Source organism: Phyllobates terribilis, unplaced genomic scaffold (assembly GCF_046119375.1).
Source record: "Phyllobates terribilis strain yellow unplaced genomic scaffold, ASM4611937v1 Scaffold_9__5_contigs__length_417890890, whole genome shotgun sequence".
Taxonomy (NCBI): Eukaryota; Metazoa; Chordata; class Amphibia; order Anura; family Dendrobatidae; genus Phyllobates; species Phyllobates terribilis.
The window spans coordinates 83,660,771-83,674,290 of NW_027362769.1; the positions used below are offsets into that span (position 1 = coordinate 83,660,771).

The 13,520-nt window shown below is 40.7% G+C and overlaps 1 long non-coding RNA gene across 1 annotated transcript in view; it reads left to right on the plus strand.

Annotated features, from left to right (window-relative positions):
* Positions 1-13,520, plus strand: part of LOC141160835 (uncharacterized) — a 143,169-nt gene that overhangs the window by 32,096 nt on the left and 97,553 nt on the right. The window contains exon 2 of the long non-coding RNA XR_012250536.1: positions 10,511-10,631. This is a non-coding gene — a long non-coding RNA (uncharacterized lncRNA). The remainder of the gene's footprint in view (positions 1-10,510; positions 10,632-13,520) is intronic.

A 13,520-nucleotide genomic window follows, 5' to 3' on the forward strand; every position in this document is an offset into this window, starting at 1 on the left:
TACACCCCCCTGTATTCTCAGTACGTTATATATACAGCGTTCAGCATAAGTGAGTACACTCCCTGTATTCTCAGTACGTTATATATACAGCGTTCAACATAAGTAAGTACACCCCCCTGCATTCTCAGTACGTTATATATACAGCGTTCAGCATAAGTGAGTACACCCCCTGTATTCTCAGTACGTTATATATACAGCGTTCAGCATAAGTAAGTACACCCCCCTGCATTCTCAGTACATTATATATCCAGTGCTCAGCATAAGTGAGTACACCCCTGTGTTATCAGTAGATTATACATACAGCGCTCAGCATAAGTAATTACACCCCCCTATATTCTCAGTACTTTATACATACAGCGCTCAGCATAAGTAAGTACACCCCCCTGTACTCTCAGTATGTTATATATACAGCGTTCAGCATAAGTCAGTACACCCCCCTGTATTCTCAGTACGTTATACATACAGCTCTCAGCAAAAGTGAGTACACCCCCCTGTATCCTCAGTACGTTATACATACAGCGCTCAGCAAACGTGAGTACACCCCCAGTACTCTCAGTACGTTATATATACAGCGCTCAACAAAACTGAGTACACCCCCCTGTATTCTCAGTACGTTATACATACAGCGCTCAGCAAAAGTGAATACACCTGCCTGTAGCCTCAGTACGTTATACATACTGCGCTCAGCAAAAGTGAGTACACCCCCCTGTATTCTCAGTACTTTATACATACAGCGTTCAGCATAAGTGAGTTCACCCCCCTGTATTCTCAGTACGTTATATATACAGCGTTCAGCAAAAGTGAGTACACCCCCCTGTATTCTCAGTACGTTATATATACAGCGTTCAGCATAAGTCAGTACACCCCCCTGTATTCTCAGTACGTTATATATACAGCGTTCAGCATAAGTGAGTACACTCCCTGTATTGTCAGTATGTTATATATACAGCGTTCAGCATAAGTAAGTACACCCCCCTGCATTCTCAGTACGTTATATATACAGCGTTCAGCATAAGTGAGTACACCCCCTGTATTCTCAGTACGTTATATATACAGCGTTCAGCATAAGTAAGTACACCCCCCTGCATTCTCAATACATTATATATCCAGTGCTCAGCATAAGTGAGTACACCCCTGTGTTATCAGTAGATTATACATACAGCGCTCAGCATAAGTAATTACACCCCCCATATTCTCAGTACTTTATACATACAGCGCTCAGCATAAGTAAGTACACCCCCCTGTACTCTCAGTATGTTATATATACAGCGTTCAGCATAAGTCAGTACACCCCCCTGTATTCTCAATATGTTATATATACAGCGTTCAGCATAAGTCAGTACATCCCCCTGTATTATCAGTACATTATATATACAGTGCTCAGTATAAGTGAGTACACCCCCTGTATTATCAGTTCATTATATATACAGGGTTCAGCATAAGTGAGTACACCCCCTGTATTATCAGTTCATTATATATACACGGCTCAGTATAAGTGTGTACACCCCTGTATTATCAGTACATTATATATACAGTTCTCAGCATAAGTGAGTACACCCCCTGTAATATCAGTACATTATATATACAGTGCTCAGCATAAGTGTGTACACCCCTGTATCCTCAGTGCGTTATACATACAGCGCTCAGCAAAAGTGAGTACACCCCCCTGTATTCTCAGTACTTTATACATACAGCGTTCAGCATAAGTAAGTACACCCCCCTGCATTCTCAGTACGTTATATATATAGTGCTCAGCATAAGTGAGTACACCCCTGTATTATCAGTAGATTATACATACAGCGTTCAGCATAAGTGAGTACACCCCCCTGTATTCTCAGTACATTATACATACAGAGCTCAGCAAAAGTGAGTACACCCCCCTGTACTCTCAGTACGTTATACATACAGCGCTCAGCATAAGTCAGTAGACCCCCCTGTATTCTCAGTACATTATACATACAGCGTTCAGCATAAGTGAGTACACCCCCCTGTATTCTCAGTACATTATACATACAGAGCTCAGCAAAAGTGAGTACACCCCCCTGTACTCTCAGTACGTTATACATACAGCGCTCAGCATAAGTCAGTACACCCCCCTGTATACTCAGTACGTTATACATGCAGCGTTCAGCAAAAGTGAGTACATCCCCCTGTATTCTCAGTACGTTATACATACAGTGCTCAGCAAAAGTGAGTACACCCCCCTGTATTCTCAGTACATTATAAATACAGCGCTCAGCAAAAGTGAGTACACCCACTGTATCCTCAGTACGTTATACATACAGCGCTCAGCAAAAGTGAGTACACCCCCCTGTATTCTCAGTACGTTATACATACAGCGCTCAGCAAAAGTGAGTACACCCCCCTGTATTCTCAGTACGTTATACATACAGCGCTCAGCAAAAGTGAGTACACCCCCCTGTATTCTCAGTACGTTATACATACAGCGCTCAGCAAAAGTAAGTACACCCCCCTGTACTCCCTGTACGTTATATATACAGCGCTCAGCATAAGTAAGTACACCCCCCTGTACTCCCAGTACGTTATATATACAGCGTTCAGCATAAGTCAGTACACCCCTCTGTATTCTCAATATGTTATATATACAGCGTTCAGCATAAGTCAGTACACCCCCCTGTATTCTCAATATGTTATATATACAGCGTTCAGCATAAGTCAGTACATCCCCCTGTGTTCTCAGTACATTATATATACAGAGCTCAGCATAAGTGAGTACACCACCCTGTATTCACAGTACGTTATCTATACAGGGTTCAGTATAAGTGAGTACACCACCTGTATTATCAGTACATTATATATACAGTGCTCAGTATAAGTGAGTACACCCCCTGTATTATCAGTTCATTATATATACAGGGCTCAGCATAAGTGAGTACACCCCCTGTATTATCAGTTCATTACATACACACGGCTCAGTATAAGTGTGTACACCCCTGTATTATCAGTACATTATATATACAGTGCTCAGCATAAGTGTGTACACCCCTGTATCCTCAGTACGTTATACATACAACGCTCAGCAAAAGTGAGTACACCCCCCTGTATTCTCAGTACTTTATACATACAGCGTTCAGCATAAGTAAGTTCACCCCCCTGTACTCTTAGGACGTTATATATACAGCATTCAGCATAAGTCAGTACACCCTCCTGTATTCTCAGTACGTTATATATACAGCGTTCAGCATAAGTGAGTACACCCCCTGCATTCTCAGTACGTTATATATACAGCGTTCAGCATAAGTGAGTACACCCCCTGTATTCTCAGTACTTTATACATACAGCGCTCAGCATAAGTAAGTACACCCCCCTGTACTCTCAGTATGTTATACATACAGCATTCAGCATAAGTAAGTACATCCCCCTGTATTCACAGTACGTTATATATACAGCATTCAGCATAAGTCAGTACACCCTCCTGTATTCTCAGTACGTTATATATACAGCTTTCAGCATAAGTGAGTACACCCCCCTGTATTCTCAGTACGTTATATATACAGCGTTCAGCATAAGTAAGTACACCCCCCTGCATTCTTAGTGCGTTATATATACAGTGCTCAGAATAAGTAAGTACACCCCCCAGTACTCTCAGTACGTTATATATACAGCGTTCAGCATAAGTCAGTACACCCCCCTGTATTCTCAATATGTTATATATACAGCGTTCAGTCAGCATAAGTACACCCCCCTGCATTCTCACTACGTTATATATACAGTGTTCAGCATAAGTGAGTACACCCCTGTATTATCAGTAGATTATACATACAGCGCTCAGCATAAGTAAGTACACCCCCCTGTATTCTCAGTACGTTAGACATACAGTGCTCAGCATAAGTGAGTACACCCCCGTGTATTCTCAGTACGTTATATATACAGCGTTCAGCATAAGTCAGTACACCCCCCTGTATTTTCAGTACTTTATATATACAGCGTTCAGCATAAATCAGTACACCCCCCTGTATTCTCAGTACATTATATATACAGCGTTCAGCATAAGTAAGTACACCCCCCTGTACTCTCAGTACGTTATATATACAGCGTTCAGCATAAGTTAGTACACCCCCCTGTATTCTCAGTACGTTATATATACAGCGTTCAGCATAAGTCAGTACACCCCCCTGTATTTTCAGTACTTTATATATACAGCGTTCAGCATAAATCAGTACACCCCCCTGTATTCTCAGTACATTATATATACAGCGTTCAGCATAAGTAAGTACACCCCCCTGTATTCTCAGTACATTATATATACAGCGTTCAGCATAAGTAAGTACACCCCCTGTACTCTCAGTACGTTATATATACAGTGTTCAGCATAAGTCAGTACACCCCCCTGTATTCTCAGTACCTTATACATATAGCGTTCAGCATAAATGAGTACACCCTCCTCTATTCTCAGTACATTATACATACAGCGCTCGCATAAGTAAGTACACCACCCTGTACTCTCAGTACATTATATATACAGCGTTCAGCATAAGGAAGTACACCCCCTGTACTCTCAGTACGTTATATATACAGCGTTCAGCATAAGTGAGTACACCCCCCTGTATTCTCAGTACGTTATATATACAGCGTTCAGCATAAGTGAGTACACCCCCCTGTATTCTCAGTACGTTGTACATACAGCGCTCAGCATAAGTGAGTACACCCCCCTGTATTCTCAGTACTTTATACATACAGTGCTCAGCGTAAGTGAGTACACCCCCCTGTATTCTCAGAACGTTATACATACAGCGCTCAGCATAAGTAAGTACACCCCCCTGTACTCTCAGTACGGTATATATACAGCGCTCAGCATAAGTAAGTACACCCCCTGTACTCTCAGTACGTTATATAGACAGCGTTCAGCAAAAGTCAGTACACCCTCTGTATTCTCAGTACGTTATACATACAGCGGTCAGCATAAGTGAGTACACCCCCCTGTATTCTCAGTACGTTATATATACAGCGTTCAGCATAGGTGAGTACACCCCCCTGTATTCTCAGTACATTATACATACAGCGCTCAGCATAAGTAAGTACACCCCCTGTACTCTCAGTACGTTATATATACAGCGCTCAGCATAAGTAAGTACACCCCCCTGTACTCTCAGTATGTTATATATACAGCGTTCAGCATAAGTGAGTACACCCCCTGTTTTCTCAGTACGTTATACATACAGCGTTCAGCATAAGTGAGTACACCCCCCTGTATTCTCAGTACATTATACATACAGCGCTCAGCATAAGTAAGTACACCCCCCTGTACTCTCAGTACGTTATATATACAGCGCTCAGCATAAGTCAGTACACCCCCCTGTATTCTCAGTACGTTATATATACAGCGTTCAGCATAAGTGAGTACACCCCCCTGTATTCTCAGTACGTTATATATACAGCGTTCAGCATAAGTGAGTACACCCCCCTGTATTCTCAGTACGTTATATATACAGCGTTCAGCATAAGTAAGTACACCCCCCTGTATTCTCAGTACGTTATATATACAGCGTTCAGCATAAGTCAGTACACCCCCTGTATTCTCAGTATGTTATACATACAGCGTTCAGCATAAGTAAGTACACCCCCCTGTATTCACAGTACTTTATATATACAGCGTTCAGCATAAGTAAGTACATCCCCCTGTATTCTCAGTACGTTATATATACAGCGTTCAGCATAAGTCAATACACCCCCCTGTATTCTCAGTACGTTATACATACAGAGTTCAGCATAAGTAAGTTCACCCCCTGTATTCTCAGTACGTTATACATACAGCGTTCAGCATAAGTCAGTACACCCCCCCTGTATTCTCAGCACGTTATATATACAGCATTCAGCATAAGTAAGTACACCCCCCTGTATTCTCAGTACGTTATATATACAGCGTTCAGCATTAGTAAGTACATCCCCTGTATTCTCAGTACGTTATACATACAGTGCTCAGCGTAAGTGAGTACACCCCCTGTATTTTCAATTCGTTATACATACAGCGTTCAGCATAAGTGAGTACACCTCCTGTATTCTCAGTACGTTATACATACAGTGCTCAGCGTAAGTGAGTACACCCCCCTGTATTCTCAGTACGTTATATATACAGCGTTCAGCATAAGTAAGTACACCCCCCTGCATTCTTAGTGCGTTATATATACAGTGCTCAGAATAAGTAAGTACACCCCCCAGTACTCTCAGTACGTTATATATACAGCGTTCAGCATAAGTCAGTACACCCCCCTGTATTCTCAATATGTTATATATACAGCGTTCAGTCAGCATAAGTACACCCCCCTGCATTCTCACTACGTTATATATACAGTGTTCAGCATAAGTGAGTACACCCCTGTATTATCAGTAGATTATACATACAGCGCTCAGCATAAGTAAGTACACCCCCCTGTATTCTCAGTACGTTAGACATACAGTGCTCAGCATAAGTGAGTACACCCCCGTGTATTCTCAGTACGTTATATATACAGCGTTCAGCATAAGTCAGTACACCCCCCTGTATTTTCAGTACTTTATATATACAGCGTTCAGCATAAATCAGTACACCCCCCTGTATTCTCAGTACATTATATATACAGCGTTCAGCATAAGTAAGTACACCCCCCTGTACTCTCAGTACGTTATATATACAGCGTTCAGCATAAGTTAGTACACCCCCCTGTATTCTCAGTACGTTATATATACAGCGTTCAGCATAAGTCAGTACACCCCCCTGTATTTTCAGTACTTTATATATACAGCGTTCAGCATAAATCAGTACACCCCCCTGTATTCTCAGTACATTATATATACAGCGTTCAGCATAAGTAAGTACACCCCCCTGTATTCTCAGTACATTATATATACAGCGTTCAGCATAAGTAAGTACACCCCCTGTACTCTCAGTACGTTATATATACAGTGTTCAGCATAAGTCAGTACACCCCCCTGTATTCTCAGTACCTTATACATATAGCGTTCAGCATAAATGAGTACACCCTCCTCTATTCTCAGTACATTATACATACAGCGCTCGCATAAGTAAGTACACCCCCCTGTACTCTCAGTACATTATATATACAGCGTTCAGCATAAGGAAGTACACCCCCTGTACTCTCAGTACGTTATATATACAGCGTTCAGCATAAGTGAGTACACCCCCCTGTATTCTCAGTACGTTATATATACAGCGTTCAGCATAAGTGAGTACACCCCCCTGTATTCTCAGTACTTTATACATACAGTGCTCAGCATAAGTGAGTACACCCCCCTGTATTCTCAGAACGTTATACATACAGCGCTCAGCATAAGTAAGTACACCCCCCTGTACTCTCAGTACGGTTTATATACAGCGCTCAGCATAAGTAAGTACACCCCCTGTACTCTCAGTACGTTATATAGACAGCGTTCAGCAAAAGTCAGTACACCCTCTGTATTCTCAGTACGTTATACATACAGCGGTCAGCATAAGTGAGTACACCCCCCTGTATTCTCAGTACGTTATATATACAGCGTTCAGCATAGGTGAGTACACCCCCCTGTATTCTCAGTACATTATACATACAGCGCTCAGCATAAGTAAGTACACCCCCTGTACTCTCAGTACGTTATATATACAGCGCTCAGCATAAGTAAGTACACCCCCCTGTACTCTCAGTATGTTATATATACAGCGTTCAGCATAAGTGAGTACACCCCCTGTTTTCTCAGTACGTTATACATACAGCGTTCAGCATAAGTGAGTACACCCCCCTGTATTCTCAGTACATTATACATACAGCGCTCAGCATAAGTAAGTACACCCCCCTGTACTCTCAGTACGTTATATATACAGCGCTCAGCATAAGTCAGTACACCCCCCTGTATTCTCAGTACGTTATATATACAGCGTTCAGCATAAGTGAGTACACCCCCCTGTATTCTCAGTACGTTATATATACAGCGTTCAGCATAAGTGAGTACACCCCCCTGTATTCTCAGTACGTTATATATACAGCGTTCAGCATAAGTAAGTACACCCCCCTGTATTCTCAGTACGTTATATATACAGCGTTCAGCATAAGTCAGTACACCCCCTGTATTCTCAGTATGTTATACATACAGCGTTCAGCATAAGTAAGTACACCCCCCTGTATTCACAGTACTTTATATATACAGCGTTCAGCATAAGTAAGTACATCCCCCTGTATTCTCAGTACGTTATATATACAGCGTTCAGCATAAGTCAATACACCCCCCTGTATTCTCAGTACGTTATACATACAGAGTTCAGCATAAGTAAGTTCACCCCCTGTATTCTCAGTACGTTATACATACAGCGTTCAGCATAAGTCAGTACACCCCCCCTGTATTCTCAGCACGTTATATATACAGCATTCAGCATAAGTAAGTACACCCCCCTGTATTCTCAGTACGTTATATATACAGCGTTCAGCATTAGTAAGTACATCCCCTGTATTCTCAGTACGTTATACATACAGTGCTCAGCGTAAGTGAGTACACCCCCTGTATTTTCAATTCGTTATACATACAGCGTTCAGCATAAGTGAGTACACCTCCTGTATTCTCAGTACGTTATACATACAGTGCTCAGCGTAAGTGAGTACACCCCCCTGTATTCTCAGTACGTTATTTATACAGCGTTCAGCATAAGTCAGTACACCCCCTGTATTCTCAGTATGTTATGCATACAGAGTTCAGCATAAGTCAGTACACCCCCTGTATTCTCAGTATGTTATGCATACAGAGTTCAGCATAAGTAAGTACACCCCCCTGTATTCACAGTACATTATATATACAGCATTCAGCATAAGTCAGTACACCTCCTGTACTCTCAGTACGCTATATATACAGCGCTCAGCATAAGTGAGTACACCCCCCTGTATTCTCAGTATGTTATACATACAGTGCTCAGCGTAATTGAGTACACCCCCTGTATTGTCAATTCGTTATACATACAGCGTTCAGCATAAGTGAGTACACCTCCTGTATTCTCAGTAAGTTGTACATACAGCGCTCAGCATAAGTGAGTACACGCCCCGTATTCTCAGTACGTTATACATACAGTGCTCAGCATAAGTCAGTACACCCCCCTGTATTCTCATTACGTTATACATGCAGCGCTCAGCTTTAGTGAGTACACCTCTGTATTCTCAGTACATTATATATACAGCATTCAGCGTAAGTGAGTACACCCCCCTGTATTCTCACTGTTATATATACAGCGCTCAGCATAAGTGAGTACATCCTCTGTATTCTCAGCACATTATATATACAGTACTCAGCGAGAGTACACCCCCTGTATTCTCAGTACATTATATATACAGTGCTCAGCATAAGTGAGTACACCCCCTGTATTCTCAGTACATCTTATATATGCTGGACGGGATGGGTGGCACCTGCGCAGTGAGGCACCGGAGTCAGCACTTATGCATACTACACTGCGGCGCCATTTTATTGAAGACACTGTATATGCGAATTCGCAGACGTCTTTAAAACAAATGGCGCAGGATAGTGCGGTATGCGCATGTGCTGACTCCTGCGCCGTTAATAAAATTAAAAATGTACCAATAAAAATGCTCGCCACCCGGGCGTAGAACGGGTTTAATAGCTAGTACTGTATACAGGCAGGTACACACCATACCATATACACAGGCAGGTACACACCATGCCATATACTGTATACAGGTAGGTACACACCATACCGTATACACAGGCAGGTACACACCATGGCATATACACAGGCAGGTACACACCATACCATATACTGTATACAGGCGGGTACACAACATACCATATACTGTATACAGGCAGGTACACACCATACCATATACACAGGCAGGTACACACCATGCAATATACACAGGCAGGTACACACCATACCATATACTGTATACAGGCAGGTACACACCATACCATATACACAGGCAGGTACACACCATACCATATACACAGGCAGGTACACACCATACCATATACTGTATACAGGCAGGTACACACCATGCCATATACACAGGCAGGTACACGCCATACCATATACTGTATACAGGCAGGTACACACCATACCATATACACAGGCAGGTACACACCATGCCATATACACAGGCAGGTACACACCATACCATATACTGTATACAGGCAGGTATACACCATACCGTATACACAGGCAGGTACACACCATACCATATACACAGGCAGGTGCACACCATACCATATACTGTATACAGGCACATACACACCATACCATATACACAGGCACATACACACCATACCATATATACAGACACATACACAACATACCATATATACAGGCACATACACACCGTACCATATATACAGGCACATACACTCATACCATACAGTACAGACCAAAAGTTTGGACACACCTTCTCCTTTAAAGATTTTTCTGTATTTTCATGACTGTGAAAATTGTACATTCACACTGAAGGCATCAAAACTATGAATTAACACATGTAGAATTATATACTTAACAAGTGTGAAACAACTGAAAATATGTCTTATATTCTAGGTTCTTCAAAGTAGCCACCGTTTGCTTCGATGACTGCTTTGCACACTCTTGGCATTCTTTTGATGGCCACTCCATAACCTCAATTTTGTTGGACCGGAACCAAGATTTTGCTAGTTTACAGGTGTGTTTAGGGTCGTTGTCTTGTTGAAACACCCATTTCAAGGGCATATCCTCTTCAGTATAAGGCAACCTGACCTCTTCAAGTATTTTAATATATGTAAACTGGTCCATGTATGTGGTAAATAGTTCCGGCACCATAGTAAGAAAAATATGCCCATATCATGATGCTTGCACCACCATGCTTCACTGTTTTCAGAGTGTACTGTGGCTTGAATGCAGAGTTTAGGGGTCATTGGACGAACTGTCTGTAGCCCTTGGACCCAAAAAGAACAATGTTACTTTCATCAGTCCACAAAATGTTTCTCCATTTCTCTTTTAGGCCAGTTGATGTGTTCTTTGGCAAATTGTATCCGCTTCAGTACATGTCTTTTTTTTAACAGTGGGACTTTGCGGGGACTTCTTGGTAAGAGATTAGCTTCACACAGGCGTCTTCTAACTGTCACAGTACTGTAACACACAGTGATAACTCTCTGAGTACAGATAGTATAGTAGATGTTACCTGCAGTCCTATGTAAAACCATAGGTAACACATGATGATATCTCTCTGAGTACAGGTGATGTAGTACATGTTACCAGAAGTCCTATGTAACACCACAGATAACAAACAATGCTATTTCTCTGAGTAAAGATAATGTAGTAGATGTTACCTGCAGTTCCATGTAACACCATAGATAACACACAGTTAATGAGGACACATTTAACACACCATTGATTGGCTACATGCAAATAGATCAGCAGTTATTTAATGGCCTGTTTGCACAGACAGATATTTAACGGCAGCACATCTGTTTACACAGGTAACGATAATTTGCATGATTGTGATGAATGAGCATTCAACTCATTCATTGGCTAATTTCCATTCATTCATTGGCTAATTTCCAGTATTTAAATAAGCCTCTAAGGACAGATATTATAATATATTACCTGCAGTCCTATGTAACACCACAGATTACACAATGATAATGCTCCACAGGTAATTTTGCCTTACTTCATCCCAAATTATTTTCTGTCCAATAAAAACCTGTGTATTCTTAGGACTTGAAGGAGCTCACAACATTATCCAGCGCACATTTTACATGTCACTAGAAATATGTGTGAAAGGGGCTGGCTGACTGGCTCATTTCAATAGGTCAGTCACATCTTCTGTCTATTCTTTGACTTTATTTTTAACATATAAAAATAGGCAAATCCTTAGAAATGATCCACGTAAGGTGACGGGGATAACACCCAAGTATTATATTGTACACAAGTCCCCAGGATGAAACACCTTGGAGAAAAAAAGGTGAGACAAGAACATTGCAACTAAATTGTTAAAATAATGAATTTTATTAACTATATACAATAAAATACAGATGATAAAAGGCAAGGTAATTCTAGATAAGAGGACAAGTTGTAGTCCAGGCAGAAAGTAACCATTAGTTTGGGGGACTATATGCAATATAATGATAGTATTTAGATATAAATATATTTAAAAATATGCTACAATATGCAAAAATCATATCACTACACTGTAATTGACCAAGGCAATATATCATACGTAAAGATATAAACAGTACCAAATAACATTAATATAATACATTGGTTAGTGCATGAAGTAAATACAGGTAATGGTCCAAAAAGGAGGTAAACTGCAGTATATCTGAGTAAGACTATCCCCAGTAGATGTATAATTATACCATAACTATATCTAATTTACCACAGCCATATTCACAAATAAAATTATAAAGAGATCAAGCAAACTGACATAAGTACAAAACAGACTAATTGTCATATGTAGCATACATAGCATATAGCTGCACATGATGTCCCAGAGCCCCAATGGTTGTTTCGCCCTCCTTCCTCAGGGTGCGTGTTTATTTTTAACATGTTGCCTTTGCCATTATGATATTTACTAACATTTTCTTTTTTTAAAAATATATTAAAACCAGATTAAAACTGAAATTGGGCGCACACAGACATACAGCGGATGAAATAAGTATTGAACACATCACCAATTTTCTAAGTAAATATATTCCTAAAAGGTGCTTTTGGCATGAAATTCTCACTAGATGTCAGTGGCATCCCATCCAATCTACACAGGTAAAATATCAAACAATAGATGTTCATAAATTAAGGTATGCACAATAATGAGAAAGGACACAGGGAAAAAGTATTGAACACATGATGCAAGGGAGGGGCAAAAAGCCATGAAAGTCAAGACACCAGCTGAAATCTATCAGTAATTAGAAAGCAATCCTGCCACTGATTGAAAAATAACATCAGCTGGTTCAAATAATAGCCTATAAAAAAAAGGTGTCTCATTACCAAGGTGCCACACAAAAAACATCTCATGATGGGTAAAACCAGTGAGCTGACTCAATACCGTCACAACCTTATTGTTGCAAAACATACTGATGGCATTGACAAAAGAATTTCTAAATTACTGAAAGTTCCAGTGAGTACTGTTGGAGCCATAATCCGCAAGTGGAAAGAATATCATTTCACCATAAACGGCCATGACGAGGTGCACCCTAAATGATTTAAGACAGAGGAATGAAAAGAATTATTAGAAGAGTTGTTCAAGAGCCAAGGACCACCTATGGAGAACTACAGAAAGATTTGGAATCAGCAGGTACAATTGTTTCAGAGAAAACAATAAGTAATGCACTCAACCTCCATGGCCTGCATGCACGCTCACGAAACAAGACTCGATTGCTGAACAAAAAGCATGTTCAGACTCTTTTTTTTTTGGGGTTTGAAATCACCAACAAAGGCTTTTGTACAAAGTATTTAATACATTTGAATAAGCGTGTTCAATACTTTTTTCCTGTGTCATTTCTCGTTATTATTACACATAACTTAATTCATGGACATCTATGGTTTGATTTTTTTTACCTGTTTGGATTAGATT